The sequence below is a fragment of the Mauremys mutica genome, unplaced genomic scaffold (genome assembly GCF_020497125.1).
Source record: "Mauremys mutica isolate MM-2020 ecotype Southern unplaced genomic scaffold, ASM2049712v1 000658F_np12_obj, whole genome shotgun sequence".
Classification (NCBI taxonomy): domain Eukaryota; kingdom Metazoa; phylum Chordata; order Testudines; family Geoemydidae; genus Mauremys; species Mauremys mutica.
Genome location: NW_025423025.1, coordinates 110,821 through 136,465, shown reverse-complemented (window position 1 = coordinate 136,465; position 25,645 = coordinate 110,821). Strand labels below are relative to the sequence as shown.

Here is a 25,645-nt window from a genome sequence, read left to right as displayed (position 1 = left end):
CCAGCACATTCACTGCGCTGCAATTGGGTCACTGTTTCCATGGCTGAACAGCAAAGAATCGCTCCCAGTTTCCCTTCTATCTGCAGCAGGATTAGCCTGTGTCAGTGGTTAATGAGGTGGATCTAGTTGTAGATTGTTATTCATTCCCCACCTTGACAATTCACACTGTCCCTTTCCTACTCAAATCCCCAGCACCTCAGTGATCCTGGTAGCAGGGGTTTGGTCCTGAGATTTTCAGAGTCCTTTTTCCCCTCCACCTGGAGTGAACTCAGCTTTTCCCCCATCCCAGACAATCCATGAAATAACAACAGGGGCATAAAGAAAGAGGGGAGAGAACATCTCACGGCCAGGGCTGGATGTGCCCAGGGCCCCCTGCTTGTCCATTGTTTCCATGGAATTTGGCCCCCTGCTTTGCACAAGGGACAGAGAAAGATCTTGCTGTTCCTGTGTCTCTGCAAGGAAAATTGTGCTTCCCTAGGAAAGAGAGGTGGGAAATGGCCCCATGGTGGGACAATATCCTCAGGATTAAGACCTAAGGACTCAGGCTGAGAACTGATAGAACTGCACTCATCTGGGATTTAACAAATTCTCTTCCATGGAGCAGGGCCAGATCCAGCGTTTTTGCCACCCCAAGCGGAAAAAAAAATAAAAAAGCTGCAATCAATGGCAGCTCTACCTCTGCTGCTTTTGGCCACAAGTCCTTCCCTCTGAGAGGGACGAATTACTACTGAAGCCTCCCCTTTCCATTGGCCGCCCCAGGCACCTGCTTGCTGTGCTGGTGCCTGGAGCCAGCCCTGCCCTGGAGACATTGCGAAGATGGGGGAATCAGGAAAATACCATGGATTCGTTTATGTTGTAAGTGAAGAATAACTGAAGCAGTTTTGGCTTAAAATAACATTTTCCTGACTGGAAATTGAACCCAGGCCCTAGCAATGACAGTACCAAATCCTAACCATTAGACCACCAGGGAGGAAACGATGTTGTTTTTCTTCTCACTTATGTTACACTTTCTTAGGCTACTTTCTATCCAATTTCTGAAGCTGCTCCATTGTCCATTCCCTGAGGGGTTAAGAGCAGAGAGTGCAGGAATCCCTGTACTCAGGGTCACAACCTGAGCCCAACCCAAGCCACTGAAACAAACACAAATGATGCTTCCTCCAGCAGGATCACAGAGGAACACAAAGAAAACCCATGAGGAATAATCCTCCTCTGCCTTCATTTACCCCATCGCAACCCTCTCAGCAGCCAACTCTTGTGGGAAGGACACTGAGCTGATAGGAGCTCTGGCATAGAGACCAAGGGAGGGGTGTTGCACCCCCTGGGTGTCAGCTGGTCACATTCTGACTCAGGAGGAGGAGGGAAAGGCCATGGCCACATGATGGGGCCAGTATGTACCAGATCCACAACATGGTTCTTTTATGTGGGATGACTCTGAACATTGACTGATCTCCACTCCCTTGGATTTGAAGAAATGTTTAGTTGTGCACTTAGGAGGCTGAAGCAATTTTATGGATGGTGACACTACGATTGAAGGGTTATTTAATGTTGTAGAAATTGTTAAAAACACTGAGCTTAAACTGGAACTGCCTGTTATTAAAGGCTGGTTTCCCCACGTCAGTTCCATAAGCTCTGCTAGAAACACCCTGGGTTCACTCCTGCCTTGGTGGGAACTGCAGGGAATCGTCCCCTGCTGCCCTTGGCTCCAGGCTGGTTTTTCTGGGGAGGGGACGTGGAATTGATTTGTTTGCTGTTGAGAAGGGAGCCGGGCCAGTTCTCAGAGAACGAGAACTCCCAGCATCTTCCCAGCCCAGCCCAGGCTGCTGCCCTGTCCCAGCCTCTGTTCCCCTGGGGGCCCTACGTGTTTGACTCTAGAGCAGGCCGGGAGCAGCAGCTGAGGCAGAGGACAGCCTGCACCGGGCAGTTAAGAAGGAGTTTAGCCAGCAAAAAAGGTAAAATGGCAGTGGAGTATCACCTTGGACTCGACGGCATTTCTCCATTGGTCTGTCTGCTTTGGGGCAGGGACTATAAACACGTCCTGCTGCTTTTGTTATTTCAAAGGGCGGTTTAGGATTTTCATTCTCACACACGGTGCACGAAGCAGGACTCAACCTTTGCCGTAAACTAAACGAGTTGCTCACAGATTCTGGCAGCTACAATGAGCATTTGGGTGAGAGCTCAGACCTGCCCCTGTCCCAGAGGGAGGGGGGTCATCTGTGTGGGGACTGGACCACTGACCTACCCGCTCCTAACTCCCAAACTTTCAGTAACTCTATTATCAGTGCCTGTGAGTGTTATTTAAACCATAAGAAAAATCACACTGGGCTAGACCAAAGGCCCATCTAGCTCTGAAGCTTGTCTTCTGACAGTAGCCAAAAGCACGTGCCCCAACAACCAGTCAACAAGGCACCACTGGGAGTTGAACCCAGGATCTCCTGTTTATGAAACAGATGCTTTAGCCAGCTAAGCCATGGTGCCTGTGGGTGGCTAAAACATAGGATCTGCCCACACCTGACTCCCTGCCATAGGAGCCTGACAAGCTTTGCTTGTGTTTGGATTCTGCAAAGCAGAGGAGCAGGTGACGTTTCCCTTACAAGTTGTGTGTGAGTGAATCTTTGGCCAGGTCTGCACTAAAAAGTTGTTTCAGCATCATTATATTGCTCAGGTGTGTGAAAAACACACAACGCTACCTCGGTCGGCAGCTTGTGGCTGGTGCACACACGGCAATGCCACGTCTGGTGACAAAACTGCCCTGTTTTACTGACAAAATAAAACGACTTTGATGAGAGGTCTAGAGCTTTTTGCAGCAAACTTGAAGTGACAGAGTAGACGCTGCTGTTCATTATATCACCATAACTGGCCTCCTCCAGTATCCCACAATGCCCGCTGTGAACTCGCCTGCCCTGCATTCCTGCTACAGAGCCATGAGCCCCTCCCCTTTCATCGCTCTGGGAAGTTCTGACAGCTGAGCCTGCTGCTCTGCTCCGGCAGCCAGGAGCAAATCACTGCCATGGATGCTGCTCTCTCCCGCACTGCGAACACAGAGCAAGTGGCGGGAGTTTCCTTACAATGTAGGGGGGCCACTGGCATCCGAACTGTGACATGCCCAGGACACCCCTTCCCTCGAGGAGGCTCTTACCTTCTAAACAGGGACGTCTGTTTTCTAGTAAAATCAGGAAAAGGGAAGGAGAAAACTCAAAAGAGGTTCCTCCTGGTGCTCACGTACCTGAACCCAAATACTCTCTCAGTCCTCAAAGAGAGACCTGGAGAAGGAGACTTGCTGAAGCAAAGCCACAGGGGTCTCTGAGGTTTCCCTGGCCCCTCGCCCCTGTCCTGCCTGGCTGATGTCAGCATCTCTCTGTGAGGTCACCACCTCCCCACCACCTTTCACCAATAGTCTGAGGTCCTGCAAAAGGCCTTTGTGATGTCACTGCCACACCCCTCCCTTGCTGTGCCAATGTCCTGCCCCTGGCCAGGCACTTTGGAGGTTTGAGCTACTCCCTGTGGATTACCCCACTCAAGGAGCATTCGTTCTAGGCAGCAAATCGGCTAGACAGTAAAACATGAGATGTTGCTCCCAACGCTACACTCAGTTTTTCAGAAATTAGTCGACCTTATGGCCAGAAGAGACCATTAGAGCATCTAATCTGACCCCCTGCATATCACAGGCCACCTGTATGACACAAGTGCTGTCGTGAAAGGGGTCTATGGAGAGGTTATGATTGGCTGATTAGAATTAGGCTATCTCTAGATGTGTATTTTTTTTGTAGTTGATGTTATAAATATTGGCTCGATGCTGCCCATATTTCAAACTTGTGCTATGCTTCCGGGGAACACCCCAGCCAGACAAGTTGGTGTCAGTTCTGCCTAGCCTGCTTGATGGCCCATTAAGGACCATCAGCTATACAATCGACCCATTGAGAGAAGGCAGATACGCCTTGTGCCTCAGCAAGGTATGCAGGGACCTGCCTATGGACAGAACTCTAAGGTTTTTCTATGCCTCGTGCTGGATAAAGTGTCCTTGGGACAAAGAAAGCGAAGACCGCATGGCAAGAGACTATAAAATGCTCATGCCTCGTCTCCATCTTGTCTTCAATCCTGCTTCATACCTCTGGATGGACTTTGCTACACACTGAAGCTCTCTAAAAAGGACTGATGACCCATCCCAGCTGTGGATGGACTCCAGAGTCTTGATTTAAACCTGCAGTTTATTCCATCACTGCTACAAGCCTGAACCAAGAACTTTGCCATTACTATATGTGAAGGGTTCAAATCCTTGTGCAGTTTATATAACAACCTAGTCTATGGATTGTGCCAGCTCTTTTCCAGACCCAAAGTCCAGAGTATGGTCAAGGGACCAGAGGCCTAGCAAATCGTGATCAGCTAAGAGAAAGCTGGGATAAACAGAAAGCCTTGCTTGCTAAGATAGGCCTGGTCAGCAAATTGCCAGGTGTTGGAGCTAAGAACTAAAGAATTGTGTCTTATTCAAAGTTGCAGATTGAGCAAAGAATCCCTTTTCCTATTGTGTTAGTCTCCTCTGTAGGGAGACGTTCTTCCCACAGATCCAACCTTGAGTTTATGAGAAGTTGGCACATGTCAGTATAAGATATGGCATCCTTCCACCTCCCTTCCCAGGGACCAATGCCTGCCTTTAGACACACAGAAAACAATCTTTATTGCCATATACTTTCACTGGTTCTTTGCTTTAACCCCTAGGAATGTACCTGTTGGACAATCAAAGGAGTTGTTCCATTCCTATGGACCCCAAATCAGAATTCAAAATAGATATTTTATACTACTAACATTTTATCAAAGTATTCATTAAATGTTAACTTGCTAACTTGAGACCATGGGCGGAGACATTATGTAACCTGTTAACCATTGGCTAATGTGCTATCTTGTCTTGCTGCAAAATCTATCCAGGGGTGTGGAACTGCCTATCCTGTCACTTTCCCGCCCCCATGGAAAACCTACATATTCTATTGTAATCAATTGACTGACAGTGCCTCTGAGCCTAATAAGCCAGGTGACACTCCGCCAGCGCTGTGTGTAATAAACTCCTCTGCTTGACCTCCACACGGTGTGGATTTACGTCCTTCAGAGAACAAAGAAAGAGCTGGAGGCCGGGTGAGCAGGTTGCCAGGGAAACAGAACAAAGGACAGAAGAGGGACAAAAGGGTCTGGGTGAGTTGGGCTGTTGGAAGCCAGGAGTCTGCTGGTTTGGGGACTCGAGGGGAGAGCCCAGGCTCTGATGGACGTTGCTGAATCTTCCTGCTTCCTGTGCTAACACAGAACTTTCCCTGGCTGGATTCCAGACCACTAATAAACCTTCTGTTTTACAACGCTGGCTGAGAGTCACTGGTGATTGTGGAAGTTGGGGGTACAGGACTCCTTTGGGGGGGGTGTAAGGCTTTCCCAGGTGTCCTGCTAAGGTGACTCACTACAGGAAGCTCCTGGCATGGAACAGGGGTGCTGAAAGGTCCAAGGTCAGTCCCAGGAGGTGCTGAAGGCCAGGAGGTTTCCCGCAGTGACAGCGTCCCCTGGGCGGTGTCACACTGATGAGGACTCTGCCTGGGTTTGGTTCAGAGCTGTTCCAGAGCACTGAGCCTGGGTCAGCCCCCCAGCATGTGACCTGCAGGCTCCACTCTGGCAAAGCTCCCTGTCCCTGGGCTTTGGCATCACTAGCCCCTGCTTAGTGACTAGGGGTCAGTTTAGGGGAGTGATTCCCAAAATGTGGGGCATGCCTCCTAGGGGGGCACAGAGGAATGTTCATGGAGGCACCTCAGGGTTGAGCCAGCCCCATGGAGGGCAGGGAGGGAGCACCACTCAGCCCCACTCTGTCCCAGCTCTTCGCCCACCCTACCCTAAGCCTGAGCCTGAGCCCCTGGCCCAGCCGCGACCCCCTCACCTGTGTCTGCACCCCTCTCCCCAGCAAGCCACAGCCCCACTCCCAGCCCTGGTTCTCGACCGCAGCTTCTGGGGGGCCTTGGCCATGGCTAAGAGGGCACAGTGTGAAAAGTTTGGGGACCACTGATTTAGGGTGACGTCCTCAATTGCTTCTATGCAGTCCAATAAAAGCTATTCCTCACCCACCTACCCCCTATCAGGACCGACTAGGTATGTTCTGCTGTCCTTCACTCATGCAGGAAGGATAACAACATTTCATTCCACTCAATCCTAAAGTGATTTGTAGCCCGCCACCAGCCAAAACTGGTCATTTTGGGAAAGTGGCCCCATCATGCTGCATAGCTAAGCAGAGTAGGTGGGTCTGTGCAAACACGGTCTGTTCCTGAAGTCTTTCCCCCAGCTTCTCACTAGATGTGAGGGGGGAGCTCATTCAGCCCCTGCGTCCACTTAGTGTTTCAAAACTCCTTATTGTCCCTATCTCTGCTGGCTTTAGATTTCTCCTCCTGTTCATCTTTCAGCAGTTCTGATGAGGTGGCCGAGTGGTTAAGGTGATGGACTGCTAATCCATTGTGCTCTGCACGCATGGGTTCGAATCCCATCCTCATCGGACACATTTAGTCTTCATCCCTCCTTTATAGACAACCATCTCCCCCATTGGTACAATAACAGACCCAACAACGTTGCTTCTTGCAAACAAAAACCTTCTCAGGAACTCAAAACTCCCTTGCTTTAAATTAAATGTCTAAATCCCAGATTTCTTAAAAAAAAAGAATTCTCTAGTCCTGTATTTCTTAGTTTTTATCTCAAAAGGTAACATCCTCATCATCTCCCCCAAACACCCTGGGACCTGCCGAAATAATTAAAATACCCCCATCCTGAGCAAGGCCAGAACAGTGAACCAGAGCTAGTGTCTAGGCCAAGCTGTTCTGAAGGAGGCAACTCAGACATTTTCTCCCTGCTTCCCTTGGCAAGGTCTGACTGAGAAAACAAAATTCCGCAAACTGAAAATTTTCTGCTGAAACACCAATACTAGTCTGGTTGGGGACTTTGATATGAATGTATTATTATTATTCTCTTCTGATTTATCTCAGTTCAGTGTTTGTCCTCCGGATGTGTTTACAGATATTGAGTTGTGGGGGAGAGAGGCCAATTCATAATGTCTCTACCCCCCTTTCATAGTGTCTTCCAACTTGCTAGGAAGCTCCTTTGCTACAATGTGAGTCAAGCAGTGTCCATTGTCGCTGTGCTATCTTGGAGAAGTCTGCATTGTAAACGGTTCCTGGGATGGTCCTTGGGAGTGTGAATCCCTTCAATGGGCCAGCAGCAAGTCCGGCTCCTCCCTTGTTGCACCTGAAAGTCTGGTGGGGGGCATTTCCCCACCTCATAACATATCTCAGTAACACACACCAAGCAAAACTTCATAACTTCCCAACCAATGCTAGCACACACAATCCAACACGATATTAATGTACAACAGATCAAGATTTTTGAAATGATACCTCACAAGGCAGACTTTGTACAAACCGTGTCATCATTATATGAGAGTGGTGAATATGGGGCTTCCAAGGCGCTGCTTTGAGTAGAGTGTGCCACACCTGGGCTTCCATTGCAATGGAGACGTACTCTTAGAGTCCATCTCTCCTGGGATAAATACGGCAGCAAGGCTGGCCTGGGTCATCTGATTTGAGCTCATGGAGCTAAAGCTGAGGGGCTAAAAACTGTGGTGCAGATATTTGTGTTCACACTGAAGTCTGGGTGATCTCCAGGGACTGCAGACATCAAACGATGAGGAATTCTGCACACAGAGAGGACCCTGCTAGTGGAAAATGCCTTTGGAAAAGCCCCTTCTGTCACCAGCTGTGGTCGTAGAGTGCTCAGTGCTCTGCGTTGTGGCCTCAAGAGCCATGGATGCAAGTTGAGTTACGATGACCTTTTCTTTCCTTATCTCCATGTTTCTTAGGTGCCTCCTTCCAACACTTTCAGAAAAAATGACTGGTTTCTTTTGGAAGCATCTGCACTGCAAGGCAAAGGCATCTTCTCTGCTTCCTCAAAAGATTGACCAAAAGGTGGGAAGAGCAGACACATTTGGCAAGGCACCACTGGGTGCTGCATCCCTAACCTCCACTTTACCTGGCCCAGCTTAGCCACAGTGCTGCTCTCTGGGACTTTTCTCCCAGCTGCTCCATTTCTCATCACTGACAATCAAAAGGAAGGTGACATGACCTCTGTGTGTGGACATCCCCAGCGAATCACAAGGACGTGTGGCACAGGCTCTCGTGTTGCAGCAATTGCAGTCGAAGCAACCGCCATGCCAATGCCAGTCACAGCAGCCTTTTCATCAACTCCAGGCTTGTGATTTGATTCTTTCCAATGCTTCTCTCCAAAGAAGCCTTTTCCTTAGCAAGCAATTACTTGGATACCAAGGGAGGTCTCTTCTGTTTCCTAGAAAGACACAGGAAAATGTGAGCAGAGGAGACAAAAGCCATGCAACAAGGCACCACTGGGAGTTGAACCCAGGATCTCCTGTTTACTAGACAGGTGCTTTAGCCAGCTAAGCCATGGTGCCTGCCTTGCAAAAGGGTTTACAACTGTTCCATTTGATGGCTCAGGATAACACCTGCAAATTCCAAAGTACAGACGTTCCCCATTTCCCTCAAGACTTGAAGACCTTGAGGTGCCTGGCTCTCCGTGCACAGCAAGCCACAGCTGAGTTGACAGAGGGCTTCTAACATGTGCTTCTCCCACCAGCCACTGTGATCATATAGTGGTTAGTGATCTGTGTTTCAGTCGCAGCAACCTCGGCTCAGTTCTGAGTCATGGTAACCTTTCCTTCAGCTCTAGATTTCTCATTTGCCGCTTTCCAAGTGTGGTGGGGTGGCTGCCCCAAACAAGCAGAAGAAAGATTAAGGCAGCCTTGCAGAGGCTGTGCAGAACCCAGCCTATCAGGAAAGGGCTTATTGGGAGAGCCAATCAGGAGAAGGCTTGCTGGAGCAGCCCATATATAAAGGGCTGCTCAGCACAGTCCCGGCGCACCAGGGGACCAGAGCTAATTGCCAGGACAGCCAACAGTCAGTCACTCCTTGGAGTTTGAGGAGGGAGGATTGGCTGCCCTGAAGGAAGGAGAAGGGAGGGCACCATGATCAGAGTAGTGCTGGGTGGGTAAGGGGAGCATGAGTGACCTCCTGGCCGACTACTGCCAGACTGAGGCCCTGATACAAAGGTGGAGGAAGGTGCTAGGTCTGTGGGGAAGTGGTCCAGAGAAACAGATGGCAGGGGTTGGAGGTGCACCCCTTTTGCCTCAGTCGCTGCTGACACAGGTGGCTACACCCTGGACTGCAGCTGGCCACTGAGGCAAGTGTCTGGGTAGAGGACGGCTGCCCCCTGGAAGGGGGGAGAGACCTGAGTGGGGCACAGCCAGAGGGCTGTGTCCATAAGAGGACTTTGAAGTCCTGAGAGCGACATGGGTCCTAATGATAGAACAGATGGCAGCCAGATGCCACTAGATGAAGGCGCACCAGGGGACCAGAGCTAATTGCCAGGACAGCCAACAGGAGGCACTGCAGTGAGGCATGCCCCTTGGCACCAAGACTTAGCCGCAAGGAAGGCTCTCTCTGTCTTGAACCACTACTTAGAAGGATTCTGTTGACAGGTCTTTTCTTTTTATGAAAAGAGATACAAAAAAGGAGCCAACAGAGACATTAGGTTCAGCAAGGAAGAACTGTCAGGCCAAGCCAGGATTTCCTGGTTACTAGGAAGGCTCTTCAGCCAGCTCTTCCCAAAGACCACTATCCAGAGGCCTTTTAACAGCCACTGCAGATGTTCATCGACAAAGAGATGCCAAAATAGAGTTCTCCACTGCCTGCAGCCATCACACTACCAGGAGTTCTGTGCACAGAGAGGCCCCTGCTGGTGGAAAAAGGCTTTGGTAGAGACTCTTCTGACACCAGCCATGGTCATATAGCGTTTAGCACTCTGTGTTGTGGCTTCAGCATCCACAGATGCAAGTTCAGTTAGGGGATGTTTTCTTGTCTCCACATTCGTCTAATGGCTCCTTTCAACACTTGTCACCAAAAAGACCTGTTTCTTTTGCAAGCAATGTACAGCTAGGCAGAGGCAGTCTTCTTCATTTCCTCAAAAGATCACCAAGCTGCGGGGAGAGGAGACGCATTCAGCCAGGCACCACTGGGTGCTGCATGCTGAATCTCCTCTTTATTCAGCAGGTGTCTGTGAAGGACATAATCTACACAATGTAGAGGTCAAGAATAGGAGTTTATTACACACAGCGCTGGCGGAGTGTCACCTTGCGTATTAGGCTCAGAGACACTGTCAGTCAATTGATTACAATAGAATATATAGATTTTCCATGGGCAGGGTAAAGTGACGGGCTAGGCAGTTCAACACCCCAGGATAGGTTCTGCACCAAAACAAGATAGCACAGTAGCCAATGGCTAACAGGTTACATAACGTCTCCACCCATGGTCTCAAGTTAGCAAGTTAACATTTAATGAATAATTTGATAAAATGTGAGTAGTATAAAATATCTATGTTAAATTCTGATTTGAGGTCCATAGGAAAGGAGCAACTCTTTTGATTGTCCAACAGGTACATTCCTAGGGGTAAAAGCAAAGAACCAGTGAAAGCATATGGCAATAAAGATTGTTTTCTGTGTGTCTACAGGCAAGGCATTGGTCTCTTGGGAGGGAAATGGAAAGATGCCATATCTTATACTGACATGTGCCTACTTCTCATAAACTCAAGATTGGATCTGTGGGAAGAACGTCTCTCTACAGAAGAGATTAACAGAAAAGGAAAAGGGATTCTTTGCTCAATTTGCAACTCTGAATAAGACACAATTATTTACTTCTTAGCTCCAACACCTGGCAATTTGCTGACCAGGCCTATCTTAGCAAGCAAGGCTTTCTGTTTACCCCAGTTTTCTCTTAGCTGATCACTATTTGCTAGGCCTCTGGTCCCTTGACCATACTCTGGACTTTGGCTCTGGAAAAGAGCTGGCACAATCCATAGATCAGGTTGTTATATAAACTGCACATGGATTTGAACCCTTCACATCCAGTAATGGCAAAGTCCTTGGTTACAGCTTGTAGCAGTGATGGAATAAACTGCAGGTTGAAATCAAGTCTCTGGAGTACATCCACACCTGGGATGGGTCATTCAGTCCTTTGTACAGAGCTTCAGTTTGTAGCAAAGTCCCTTCAGAGGTATGAAGCAGGATTGAAGACAAGATGGAGATGAGGCATCAGCCTTTTATAGTCTCTTGCCATGTGGTTTTTGCTTTCTTTGTCCCAAGGACACTCTATCCAGCACGTAGCATAGAAAAACTTTAAAGTTCTGTCCATAGGGCAGATCCCTGCATACCTTGCTGAGTCACAAGGCATATCTGACTTCTCTCAGTGGGCCAGTTGTATAGCTGATGGTCCTTAATGAGCCATCAAGCAGGCTAGGCAGAATTGACACCAATTTGTCTGGCTGGAGTATTCCCCGGAAGCAGAGCACAAGTTTGAAATACGGGCAGCATAGACCCAATATTCATAACGTCAACTGCAAAAATGATACTCATCCAGAGATAGCATAATTCTAATCAGCCAATCATAACCTCTCCATAGATCCCTTACACGACAACCTTTCTATAATATTGGCTGCAAATATAGAACAGTGGTCGCAACGGTGATCTATACAGTTACAGATTATGTCAATAACGTCACAGGAGATGACACGGCATCAGTGAGACTGATACTGGAATACTGCCTCCAGTTTTGGTGTCCTCATTTGAAAAAGATGTTGTGAAATTGGAGCTGGGTCAGCAAAGAGCCATCAAATGTTGTGAGGGCTGGAGAAAAATGCCTTCTAGGGAGCTATTGAACAAGCTCAACCTGTTTAGCTTATCAAATGAAGATTGAAAGGTGACTTCATTGAAGTGTTGAAGGGCCTTAATGGAGAGAAAAGGTTGGCTATTAAAGGGCTCTTTAATGTAGCAGACAAAAGCATAACAAGCCCCAATGGCTGGACGGTGAAAAGAGACAAATTCATATTACAACTAAGGCACAAATATTCAACAGCGAGGATGATTCACCACAGGAACAAGCTACCAAGGAAAGTGGTGGATTCACAATCTTCTGATGTCATTTAATGAAGACTAGATGCCTTTCTGGAATGTGTTTACCCAAAAAGTAGCTATTGTGTCATACAGGAGGCCTGTGATATGCAGGGGGTCAGATTAAATGAACTAATGGTCTCTTCTGGCCATAAAGTCGACAAATTTCTGAAAAACTGAGTGTAGTATTGGGAGCAGCGTCTGATGTTTTACTGTCTAGCCGGCTTGCTTCCTAGAACGAATGCTCCTTGAGTGGGGTGATCCACAGGGAGTAGCTCAAACCTCCAAAGTGCCTGGTCAGGGGCAGGACATTAGCACAGCAAGGGAGGGGTGTGGCAGTGACATCACAAAGGCTTTTTGCAGGACCTCAGACTATTGGTCAAAGGTGGTGGGGAGGTGGTGACCTCACAGAGAGATGCTGACATCAGGCAGGCAGGACAAGGGCGAGGGGCCAGGGAAACCTCAGAGACCCCTGTGGCTTTGCTTCAACAAGTCTCCTTCTCCAGGTCTCTCTTTGAGGACTGAGAGTATTCGGGTTCACGTATGTGAGCGCCAGGAGGAACCTCTTTAGAGTTTTCTCCTTCCCTTTTCCTGATTTTACTAGAAAACAGTCGTCCCTGTTTAGAAGGTAAGAGCCTCCTTGAGGTTTGAAACCTGTTCAGTCTGATCCATCTGGTGACAGTTGAATTCTAGGCATGGAAAACACGAGCTTAAGGAGGCTGAATTTTATTCTGCACCTGGGATTTTGTCCCTTAGAATCACTGGGGACATTTGAGTTTGTCCTTTTTGTTTCACTTTTTCCTCCATCCCTCCCTCCTTTCTCTTCTTCTCTTGCTTCTTTTGTCCTTTCTCCTGTTCCCCTCCCAACACCAGGAGAGAGGTGTGTGAGTGTGTGTTGCGGGGGAGTGCTCGGCAGCTCCCACTCTGGGAGGTCCACCCAAAAATGCGGGGCTGAAATAGTGCTCGGGCAGTGATCCTCACCGGTGACCTGGGCCATCCTTTGGGTTCTCGTCCTCAGTCTCTAACCTGATTGGCTGAGCAGGGGGTTATTGACAGGGAGGAGACTCAGGTCCTTGTTGTTCTCTTTTAAGACCAAGTAAATAAGTCATAACCAGTTCTATGTTTGATGAATTTTGCTGCTTCTCTGCATTAATGGTCTCTGAGCAGTTCATGATTCTCTCTAACCTTGAAGTTCTCCTCAAATACTTGCTGAATAATTACTGTGCACTGTTGTTGGTCTGGAGCTCATCTGAGAGCACTTTATTCAGGTCATTCAGTATCTGAAATTCAAGATCCGATGGTTAGTTTGAAAATCAGGGCTCTTGGGTCCTGTTCCCAACTCTGCCACTGGCTGGCTGTGTGACCTGAGACAAGTCAATTCTCCTTTCGCAGCCTTAGCTTCTCCCTCTTTCAAGTAGGGATAATAATGATCCGCTCCTACCTAGCTCAACACACTCACTCTTCCCCAACATACACGTTATCTCTCCCCCCACACACACACAGTCTCCACACTGCAGGTGAAAGGCAACTGGCAATCTAGTAGGATGCCCATTGAGCAATGGGGTAGGGAAACCGGCTGGCGTTAGACTTGTTGGGGCCTAAGGCTGAAGTCAAAAGTCTTAGCCCCACCACCCAGGGCTGAATCCCTCAAGCTCTGGTTTTGCCCTTCCCCCACTTGGGCGGAGCTCAGGCTTTGGCTCCCCCCCTGCCCTGTGTGGGAGGGGCTTGGTCCCTCTTTCCAGGGCCATGCAGTAAGTTTTTTTGGCAGAAGGGGGTTGCAGTGAAAAGAAGTTTGAGAAAACCTGGCATAGAGCATCTCCATTACTGAGCTGCAGCAGCAATGTTGCAGGGGAGTTTGAAATGTTGACTTGTCTTTAGCCTCTGAACACGTCTAGACTTGGCTCCCTGTGGCACCCTGGGTGATCAGACACTGAAAGTACAGCCATGGAGACACCACACAGCCTAGCTGGCAAGAATCAAACTGCCACAGAAAGACACCTCTGGTTTCCTAGCCCAGCTCCCTAAGCCCTCAGCCACAACCACTTAACACAGGGGCTTTTCTACACTCTGGTTCTGTTCTCACTGAAGGGTCATTTCCAATAGTTTGCTCAGACCAGCTTCCCCAGCACACTCACTGCTGTGCAGCTCTGTACGTGTGGCCATGGCTGAGCAGCAAGAATTCCTGCCCATTTCCCCAGTGGCTGGAACATGGCTAGAGTGTGTCTGTGGTTAATGATGTTGCTGTAGATTGTTCGTTTCCTGCCTTGGCAATTCAGACAGTCCCTTTTCCCAACATATCTCCAGCACATCAGTAATTCCAATAACGGGCAGGTTTTCTCTGGGGCACTGAGATTTTTCAGGGAGTTGGTGGCTCCTTTCTTTCCTCACCCTGGAGTAAACTCAGCTTTTTATTCTGTGGTTCATGTTTTATGGAATAACAACAGCAGCTTGAAGAAAGAGAAGAGTGAATATCTCACTGTCAGGGCTGAAGGTGGTCACGTCCTCTCTGTCTGACCATCGCCATTGCAGGAGAGAAGGTTTCAATGGAATCGAATGCCCTGGCTCAGACAAGAGATACAGGGAGGTTTTGCTGTTCATGGATCTGTGCAAAGGAAATTGTGTCTCTGTGTGAAACTGAGGAGGGAAATGAAATGCCCACCGGGTGGCGCAATGCCCTAAGCTAAGGCAGGAGGGGGAAGGACTAGAGCTGAGGAATGACTGAAGTGGACTCACGTGGGATTGAAATGACATTTGTTTCTGTCAGGTAGTGAGAAATGTGACATTAATTCAGATGCGGGGTTGAGGCTTCCTTAGCTCCTTGTACAAACTTGAACTTGATTTCCCAGAAGGGAGAAAGGGAAAGTCTGGGGCTGCCTTTAGTCCCTGGCTGGGGTCTCCTCGCCAGTGGAAAACATCCCTTGTTTGGTGCTGCCAAGGGGATCGTGCAGAGCTGAGACGTCCCTCGGCTTGGATCAAAGGGGGAGTTGGATGGAATTTATCACACAACCCTCCCTGCTCCCCAGAGCCCCACGGGGAGAATCTAGAGAAGGGGGAGTCATTCCTCCCCTGCGCTCCCAGAAGAGCTGCTAGGGCTCCTTCCTGCCAGCTACTCACCCCTGGATTCACCCTCAGCTCCTGGGATCTTTCTGCTCCAAAGGCACCAGAGTCCTGGCATGTGGAGGGCGTCACTGCACAGTCTGAAACACAAGGGAGGTTTCTGGAATTGAAGGAAGGAGCAGAAAATGGAGAGGAAAGAAACAGAGAGAAAACGCCTCTTCTCTCTCCCCTCCCTCTCCCAGCAAGAAATGTTACCAAGGAGCAGCGTTAGGGGAACTGGTGCCCGGGGCAAAACTTGTACTTTAGCACTTCCCCATCACCCCTGGGCAATCCCCCTCCCCCTTTAGTGCTAGCTCCTGCACTCCCAACCCTTGTGCCTCCTTCACCCCTAACTCCTGCCCCCTCCTGTGCCCTAACCGCTACACTGTGTCCCCTTTGCCCTTAACTCCTGCACTCCCCTCTTGTGCCACCAGCCACTGCCCCGCTCCTGCACCCCCTTCACCCCTAACCCCTGCACCCCCTCCTGCACCCACGTGGGGACACTTACCTGTGTGCATGGAGCAGCTGGCATTGCTGCCTGCTCCTCCCTGGGATGCTGCTCCTCCGGGCACCCCAAGGGGCTGCAGGGGCAGGGCGAGAAGTGACATCGTCTGCGCTCCCTGCATCCAGGTCACTTTCCTCAGCTGGGCTGTATCGGGGAGGGCAGAGAGCAGCAGCTTCTGATGCTTCCCTCCCAGCACAGCCCAGGTGGGGACAGTGACCAGGACGCATGGGGCACATAGTGTTGCTCCTCACTCCCCCCAGCCCTCTATGGGGCCACGGAGGAGCATTGGGGCAGGGAGAGCAGTGAGCATCTTTGCACCGGCACACGGTGCCCTTTGACCCCCTGGAGCCCTGGGCGGCTGCTGGGGGGCCCCCACCCCTAAGGCCGGCCAGGCTCCCCAGCATGAACAGCAGAGACACAGGGAGACTGGCCCCACACTGAGCAGTGGTAGCCTGGGCGGCTCGTAATGGAGGCTCGGGGGGGGAGGGGTTGCTCAGCCTCCCCAAACCTTGCGTCGCCAAGGGGGCAGTGGGGCCCATGACTAGGGGCCCTGGCCAAATTGGGCCCCCCTGGAAAAGTCTCCCCCATGTCGGCCCCAGGGCTGGAGGAGCTCCCACTCCCTGCTACGGCCCGGGGGCTGCAGCAGGGGCACAGAGCGTCTCTGGTCTCGGGGCCGCAGCGGGGCAGGGGTAAAGGAGTGACAGGGTGGGGCCAGTGGTGGAACAGAGATGACAGTGGATGGGGCCGTGGGTAGAAGGGGGCGGAGCCACAGACAGAAGTGGGGGGTTATGGTTCCAGTTCTGGGGCTCCCGCACTTGTTCTCCCTTCCCTGGGCTTTAGCATCACTAGCCCCTGCTTAGCGAGTAGGGTTCAGTGGTCCCCAAAATGTGGGGCATGACTCCTAGGGGGACACAGAGGCAAATTCATGGGGGCAGCAGCACTCAGCCCCCATGGAGGGAGCACCATTCAGCCCCACTCTGCCCCAGCTCTTCCCCAACCCCACCCTCAGCCTGGGCCCCTGGCTCCCAGCCCAGCCTCGACCCCCTCAACCCTGTCCGCACCCCTCTCTCCCCAGCAAGCAACAGCTCCACTCCCAGCCCCGGTTCTCAACCATGGTTTTCAAGGGTGCCACAGCCATGGATACGAGGGCACAGTGTGAAATGTTTGGGGACCACTGGTTTAGGATGATGTTCTCAATCACTTCTATGCAGTCAAATAAAAGCTATTCCTCACTCACCCACCCCTCCATCAGGACTGACTAGGTATGTTCTGCTGCCCTTCACTCATGCAGGAAGGATAATAACATTTAATGCCACTCAATCCTAAAGTGATTTGTAACCCACCACCAGCCAAAACTGGTCATTTTGGGAAAGCGGCCCCATCATGCTGCATACCTAGGCAGAGTAGGTGTGTCTGTGCAAACACGGTCTGTTCCTGAAGTCTTTCCCCCAGCTCCTCACTAGATGTGAGGGGGGAGCTCATTCAGCCCCTGCTTCCGCTTAATATTTAAAAACTCCTTATTATCCCTAGCTCTGCTGACCTTAGATTTCTCCTTCTATCTCTTTCTTGACAGCTCAGATGAGGTGGCCAAGTGGTGAAGGTGATGGGCTGCTAATTCATTGTGCTCTACACACCTGGGTTTGAGTCCCATCTTCCTGGAATGCTTTTAGTTTTCACCCCTCCTTTGTAGACAACCATCTCCCCCTTTGGTACAATGACAGATCAAACAATGTTACTTCTTGCAAACAAAAACCTTCTCAGAAACTCAGAACTCCCTTGCTTTAAATAAAAAGTCTAAATCCCAGATTAAAAAAAAAATTCTCTAGTCCTGTATTTCTTAGTTTTTATCTCAAAAGGGAACATCCTCATCATCTCCCCCAAACACCCTGGGACGGCCCCAAATTATTAAAATGCCCTCAACCCGAGCAAGGCCAGAGCAGTGAACCAGAGCTAGTGTCTAGGCTGAGCTGTTCTGAAGGAGTCAACTCAAACATTTTCTCCCTGCTTCCCTTGGCAAGGTCTGACTGAGAAAACAAAATTCCCCAAACTGAAAATTTTCTGCTGAAAAACCAATACTAGTCTGTTTGGGGACTTTGGTTTGCAAGTATTATTGTTATTATTCTCTTCTGATTTCTGAATCAGTTCAGTCTTTGTCCTCCAGGTGTGTTTCCAGCTGCTGAGTTGTGGGGGAGAGAGGCCAAGTCATGATGTCTCTTCCCCTCTTTCATAGTTTCTTCCAACTTGCTAGGAATCTCCTTTGCTACCATGTGAGTCAAGCAATGTCCATTTTTGCTGTGCTATCTCAGAGAAGCCTGCATTGTACACGGTTCCTGGGATAGTCCTTGGGACTGTGGATCCCCTCAATGGGCCAGCAACGAGTCTGGCTCCTCCATTGTCGCACCTGAAACGCTGGTGTGGGGCATTTCCCAACCTCATAACATATCTCAGTAACGCACACAGAGCAAAACTTCATAACTTCTCAACCAATGTGAGCACACACAATCCAACAAGATATTAATGTTCAACAGATCAAGACTTTTGAAATGATACCTCACCAGGCACACTTTGTACCAACCATATTATCATTATATGAGAGTGGTGAATATGGGGCTTCCAGGTGCTGCTTTGAGCAGAGCGTGCCACACCTGGGCTTACATTGCAATGGAGACGTACCCTTAGAGTCCATCTCTCCTGGGATAAAGATGGCAGCAGGGCTGGCCTGGGTCATCTGACTTGGGCTCATGGACGTAAAGCTGAGGGGCTAAAAACTGTGGTGCAGATATTTGTGTTCACGCTGAAGCCTGGGTTCAGAAACCCTCACCCCTCATGGGGCCTCAGAGGTTGGGCTCAAGCCCATATGTCTGCACTGTAATTTTATAGAGGTTGGGAGGGAGTTTAGCAAGTGGAAACGGTAAAACCACATTGAGGGGACTGGATCACTGACCTATCAGCTCTTAACATCCAAACTTTCAGTAACTCTATTATCAATGCCTGTGAGTGTAATTTAAACCATAGATCCATCTAGCTCTGAATCTTGTCTTCTGACAGTAGCCAATACCAGGTGCCACAAAAGCCACTCCTCAAGGTACTACTGGGAGTTCAACCGAGGATCTCCTGCTTACAAAACAAAGGTTTTAACCAGCTAAGCTATAGTACCTGCTATTATTTAAAGTATCATGTTTGCCCACACCTGACTTTCTGCCAATCCCCACTGGGCCCTGACAAGTGTTGCTCATGTTTGGATTCTGTAAAGCAGAGGAGCAGGTGACGTTTTGCTCCCAAGGTGTGTGTGTGATTCTTTGGACAGGTCTACACTACAAAATTAGGTTGGAGTAATTACATTATCTAGGCTGGCAATGCCGTTATATAAACGTAATCCCAGTGTAGATAACAGCTCAGCAGTCAGAACTTTCTGGAGCTATGAAAGGGGAGGGGCCCAGACTCTGTAGCAGGAATGCAGGGCAGGCGAGTTCACGGCAGGCATTGTGGGATACTGGTGGAGACCAGTTATGGTGATATAATGACCAGCAGCATTTACACTGACAATTTGTCACTTTAAGTTTGCTGCAAAAAGCTCTAGGCCTCTCGTCGAGGTGGTTTTATTTTGTCACCAAAACAGGGCAGTTTTGTCGCCAGACGTGGCATTGCAGTGTGTGCACCAGCCAAAAGCTGCTGACCGAGGGAGCGTTGTGTGTTCTTCACACACCTGAGCAATATAATGATGCTGAAATAACTTTGTAGTGCAGACCTGGCCAAATATTCACACACACACACACAAACACAGCTTGCAAGGAAAATGTCACCTGCTCCTCTGCTTTGCAGAATCCAAACACAAGCAAAGCGTGTTCAGGCCCCAGTGGGGATGGCAGGGAGTCAGGTGTGGGCAAACATGATACTTTAAATAATAGCAGGTACTATGGCTTAGCTGACAGACTGCAGATTATAACCCAGCAGGCAGATTATAACCCAGGAAGCCAAATCCTTCCCCAAACTGACAGTTGAAGCAGAAGATCCCCTTGGAAAGATCAGGATTTTTGCCTTTAAAAACAAGGAAAATGTGCATTGTTCTCTTCTGTCTACAGCGAGAGATTGAAGAAGCGCAATAGATTTCATTGACTGGAGGTTAAGAGGGGATTTAATCACTGTTTTTAAATACACAGTTTTAAAAATTCCCAGAGGGGGGAATATCTGATTTTAAAGGGTTCTTTAATTCACCAGATAAAGGTTGAACATGACCCCATTGGTTTGCAGTCAATGTCACAAAATGCCAACTGGAAATTACCATTTTTTAACCGTGAGGCTAATTATCTAGTAGAACAAGCTCCGTAAGGGACATGGTTAATTCCCCATCTCTGCCCTGTGTAAATGAAGACCGCAGCTCTTGCTGCAAGACACCTGGTGTGTGGGTGTCCCTGTTCCCCCTTCAGAACCTCTGGTACATGGTGCTTCCCTCTTCCCAGTTCAAGATCCCCATCATGTGGGTGCTCCCATCCAGGATCCCCGGTGGGTGTCTCTGTCCCCCACCCCATGAACTAGCTCCCGTGTGTGGTTTCCCCTGCCTGCCCCCATCCGGGATCTGTGGGTGTCTCTGTTCCCCTTTTCAAGATCCGTGTTGCTTGGGTGCGTCCCTCACCCCAAGTCAGAATCCCCAGTGTGTGGGTGCTCCCATCCCCCCCCTCCAGGCTCTGCAGGGGGTGTCTGTATAAAAAGAGACTGTGTCTCACTGTCTTGCCCAGGCTATGCTGCAGGGGCTATTCACAGGTGCGATCCCACTACTGATCAGCATGGGAGTTTTGACCTGCTCCGTTTCCTGACCTGGGCCAGTTCACCCCTCCTTAGGCAACCTGGAGACCCCAAGCTTCCCCGGGATCACCATATTGATGCTGAACTTAGTGCGGACACCTGATCAGCACAGCCCGCTGCAGCCCAGAACTCCTGAGCTCAAGTGATCTGCCAGCCTCAGCCTCCCCAGGAGCTGGGATCACAGGTACCAGCCACAGGGCCCGGCTTGTTTTGCAATTTGGCAGCTGGAGCTTTAAACTCTGCTTGTGAGCTCTGTGCCTTGGCCAGACGGGGACAGCCTGGAACTGGGAAATGCTCCTGCTTCCCCCGCCCCCATCTCATGTCGAGCTGCAGGCGCCGCTGTCCTCCCAGGTAAGATCCCGGATGTTTCGGTGCCCCCTTCCCCCGCCCAGCTGTCCGGTTACTTCTGCCCCCCAGACAGAATCCTGGATTAGCAGACAGACCAATGGAGAAATGCCGTTGAGTCCAGGGTAATACTCCACTGCCATTTTACCTTTTTCACTTGCTAAACTCCTTCCCAACCTTGTGGGGTCCCAGAGCCTGGTATTGAGTCTGAGCCGAGATGTCTACAGTGCAAATTTACCACCCCGCAGCGCAAGCCCCGGGAGCCTGCACTGGCACGGGACAACCGTGGGTGTTTCATTGCAGTGCGGACATAGCCTAGCATTATGTCTACACTGCCATTAACACACCCAAGTCACTATTCTCAAACCCTGGGTCAGTTGATTCAGGCTTGTGGGGCTTGTGCTGCAGGGTTATAAAATTACAGTGTAGACACTTGGGCTTGAGCCCAGCCTCCGAGACCCCACGAGGGGTGAGGGTCTCTGAGCCTGGGCTCCAGTATGAGCCCCAGGAGCCCAAATCAGATCATCCAGGCCAGCCGGGCCAGCGGGATTTTACCACAGTATAGATGCCCTCTCAGGGTATGTCTACACTGCAATGTAAGCCCAGGGTTAGCAGAAGTCATGTCAGCAGCCCCAACACATAAACATAAACCACAAGGGAAAGACCCACCCCCAAATAAGCTGGACAGTGTCCTTCTCCCTACGGTTCGTAAGTCCAGCAACCAAAAGTCCTTTAACATGAGCCTACCCCACTCTGCACCCCACTCACAGCTGTTGTCCTTAGTCAGTGCAAGCCCAGAGGTGCCTCTGTAGAGTTCACCTGCCATCCTGGGTGGAAAAGGGGGGAAATAAGAAGGCCCCGTACTCACTATGTTGTCTAGGGACTCACTCATCCCTCCACAGCCACCCTGTCCTAACGTTGGTCTGACACCTACATTTTAGTATTGGGACCCAAGCCCCAGCCCACTTGGTTTTGGAACCCCTGTCCCCTGCCTAGCAAAGGCTATTGAATTGAGGGTGAGTCCCTCAATCAGGGTCTGCCAAGCACAGTTGTGCTGCCCTCGATTCACACAACAAGGATAACAACCCTTTATTTCTCCTGCCCCTGTAACATGGAAACTGGGAATCCAACACCAGCCAAACATGATCATTTCGGCAAGCAATCCAACATATTTCCCACATACTGTAAAATCCACATGCAGACTCCTACACAAAACCTTGCAAGAAAATCTTCCTGAGGGGGTCTGAAGCACTTGCTGCTGGAGGGATTGAGGGAGCCGTGGGTTGGGATTGAGGGGCACTGGGAATGGGAGGGGCTGTGGGTGGGGATTGAGGGGCACTGGGAATAGGAGGGGGCTGTGGGATGGGACAGAGGAGAAGGGTGAAGAGGTTCAGGCTCTGGTTGGGAGTGAGAAGCAGTGAGCATAGGAGGGACTGAGGGTTGGGATTTAGGGGCACTGGGAAAAGAGGGTACATGGGTTTGGGCTGAAGAGCATCTTCATTTGGGGATCCAGCAGGACAGGTGAAGGCAGCAGGTGATTCTAATTCCTTAGGGATATTCTGTGTGTGTGTGTGTGTGTGCAGGGGAGGAACATGCTCTATGCCCAGAGGCCTTTATTCCTCCAGGCTGCAAGGACAGAGGAGCTGTCAGGAAGTTGCCCCTTCAAACCCACACAGAGAAAGGCCCTTCTGAGGGAAGGGAAAATCCTGCAGAGAAAAAGTAACATCAAAGAGGACATGAGAAAGACAGTTTAAGATCTTCATGAGTAGTTTATCACCTGACCATGGATTTGAACTGTGGATCCTCAAATTAAAAGTCTGATACTTTACCAACTAAGCTAGTCAGGCTCATGAAGCACAGGAGCAAGTTGGTGCAGAGGAGAAACTAGTCAAGAAAACAAGAGCAAGAAACAATAGGGGAAACCTGCTGCTCTCTCTGGCCCAGTCAACACTATGAGTTTATATCAAAACGTCTGTTAGTCTATAAGGTGCCACAAGACTCTTTGCTGCTTCTACCAACTGAGCTAGCCAGGCTCAGGAAAAGTGCAAGTTGGTGCAGAGGTGAAGCTAGTCAAGAAAATTCTTGGGTGAGTTCCCAAAGCCTGAAGGGTCAAAAATATTGTCACGGGTGGTTCAGGGTATATGTTCACCCCCCCAAAAGCAAACGGAAAAAAATTGTTTCTCGCCTTTCTTCAATGTCACCGTATGTCTACTGGATGCTGCTGGCAGACGCGGTGCAGAAGCGCTACACAGCAGCATCCCCTTTCTTTCCCTTCCTGAGGGCAGCTGCTATGGGAGGACTGATATCTGTCATCGTCGTCCCGTGAGTGCTCCTGGTTGGCCTTAGTGAGGTCGGCCAGGGGTGCTTGGGCAAAAATGAGAATGACTCCCAGGTCATTCTCTTCTTTAAGCTTTGTCTAATGGAGATTCAGTCCTGCCTGGAATATCATAGCAGCTGGAGGCTGCCCTCCCCTCCCGCCTTTGAGCTCTACTTGCAGAGGCAATAAAGTCAGTGTTGTTTCAAATTCCTGCATTCTTTATTACTCTGTCACACAAATGGGGGGATAACTGCCACGGTAGCCCAGAAGGGGTGGGGGAGGAGGGAAGCAATGGGTGGGGTTGTTGCAGGGGCACCCCCTAGAATGACATGCAGCTCATCATTTCTGCCAGATGTCTGGGGCTCTGACCTGGAGCAGCCATTTGCTTCTCTAGTTCTTTAGTAGGCTTGCCTGATAGTTTAGCCAGGACTGCCTCTCCATTAGAACAAAACTTAAAGAAGAGAATGATCTAGGAAGGCATTCCTATTTTTGTCCATACACCCCCAGTCAACCTCACTGAAGCTAGCCGAGAGCACGCATGATAGCAGCAAACGGTACAGTATAACTTGCAACTATCATTGTCAATTAGCAAAGCAGCAGACAGTACAGTATAGCTAATAACCATCTTTGCTAACTTGCAAAAGGCAAGGAGATGCTGCTGTGTAGCATTGCAGTACCGCGTCTGTCAGCACCATCCAGTAGGCATACAGTGACGGTGAAAAAAAGGCTGAACGGGCTCCATGGTTGCCATGCTATGGCGTCTGCCCAGGCAATCCAGGGAAAAGGGCGCGAAATGATTATCTGCCATTGATTTCATGGAGGGAGGATTGACTGACAACATTTACTCAGAATCACCCACGACACTGTTTTTGCCCCATCATGCACTGGTATCTCAACCCAGAATTCCAATGGGTGGGGGAGACTGCAGGAACTATGGGATAGCTATGGGATAGCTACCCACAGTGCAACACTCTGGAAATCGATACTAGCCTCAGTACATGGGCGCACACCGCCAAATTAATGTGCTTAGTGTGGCCGCGTTCACTTGACTGTTTCCAAAAACCGGTTTCTGTAAAATCGGAATAATCCCATAGTGTAGACATACCCTGACACAGCTTTAGAACCCTCTACCCACTATACGGCCAAGAGACAGCAACTCTCAGATCCTGTGTGGATTGTCTGATGGGCTTGGGGCCAAGAGCAAACTGCGTACCCCCTGCCAGAGCAGAAGAAGTAAAAATAGGGGCTTCCCAAAAAAAGGGAAGGGAAGAAGAGAGAAGCAAGTGCAAAAGGAAGAGAACGTGCAGACACAGAACCCTACCTAAATTCTGAAATAGATTACAAGAAAAAAAGAGAGAGAGCAGCAGCATAAAGAAAATTTAAAAAACTTTCAGTAAGAACTGAATTAGAAACCTTTAAAACACCAGTTTTCACACTACCTTTACTTTTCTTCCAAATTCTACTAAAAGAAATTAAGACTTGCCACTAAACAACAGCTTTAAACAAGCTCAGATAACAGAAAAAAAACCCAAAACATTTATTTTTAAATTTGTTTTATAAGGACTAACCACTCAGTCTGTGTTCTCTTCTTCTCGGTTTCCCAAAAGGAAAGCAAGAACAGTCATCAATAGCAGACAGCAAGTGCATTAAGGCAACACTGTCCACTCACTTCATGCTCAGAAAAGAACACTTTAACTCCTCATCGTGGTTAGCAAGGTCAGACACTTTCAACCACAATTCTCTAGTTACAAACTATAGAAAGGATCCCTGAAAGTATAATCTTAATAAAGCTGTGCTCGGCTACACACCCAGGCTAATGTGCGCAAGCTTTATTCCCATGGTGAATGTTTTCATACAAGGGGTTTCATCCCCAGCGAATTAAAGAACAAAAATCTAAAACCAGGTTCCCATTTCATTAAAGCACAATTGAGACAGCTTTAGAAGACTGGCCATTAGAAGATGTTTATGTCGCTATTTACAGAAACACACCTCCTGATTAGCATGTGGAGCTCCTAGCAACTAATCAAACCCTCTTGCTTTGCCATACCTCTCACAGGCTCCTCCATACCACATGACAGCCTGTCAGGCACAGACAATGCGGACAGGTCAACCCTTTCTAGCATACTCCGCAGCTGTTTCTCTCCGGCTTGCTCTCAAATTCATCTGCACTAGAAGTTTTTGCAGGGTTCTATGTTACTGGTGGTACCTGCACTAAATCAGTGGGTCTTAACCTTTAGAGACACCTGTACCCCTTTCAGGAGTCTGATTTCTCTTGCATACCCCCAAGTTTTACCTCATTTAAAAACTACTTGCTTACAAAATCAGATGCAATATTTATAAAAATAAATCACTTGAATATAAGTATTGTACTTACATTTCAGTGTATAGTATAGAGAACAGTATAAACAAATCAAAGTATGAATTTTAATTTGTTACAAATTTGCTAGTGCTTTCTATGTAGCCTGTTGTAAAACTAGGCAAATATCTAGATGAGTTGATGTACCCCCTGGAAGACCATTGGATACCCCTGTTTGAGAACCACAGCACTAAATCACCCTTACTT

The 25,645-nt window shown here is 49.3% G+C and overlaps 4 non-coding genes across 4 annotated transcripts; 1 reads left to right on the top strand and 3 right to left on the bottom strand.

Moving 5' to 3' along the window:
- Positions 1-2,401: 2,401 nt before the first annotated feature.
- On the bottom strand, positions 2,402-2,475 carry TRNAM-CAU. Its single transcript has one exon. It is a non-coding gene; the product is annotated as a tRNA-Met (tRNA).
- A 3,954-nt stretch (positions 2,476-6,429) lies between these two features.
- On the top strand, positions 6,430-6,511 carry TRNAS-GCU. The gene has a single exon. It is a non-coding gene; the product is annotated as a tRNA-Ser (tRNA).
- A 1,885-nt stretch (positions 6,512-8,396) lies between these two features.
- TRNAT-AGU lies at positions 8,397-8,470 on the bottom strand. Its single transcript has one exon. It is a non-coding gene; the product is annotated as a tRNA-Thr (tRNA).
- A 16,178-nt stretch (positions 8,471-24,648) lies between these two features.
- LOC123357456 lies at positions 24,649-24,865 on the bottom strand. Its single transcript, XR_006575557.1, has one exon. It is a non-coding gene; the product is annotated as a small nucleolar RNA U3 (small nucleolar RNA).
- Positions 24,866-25,645: the final 780 nt, after the last annotated feature.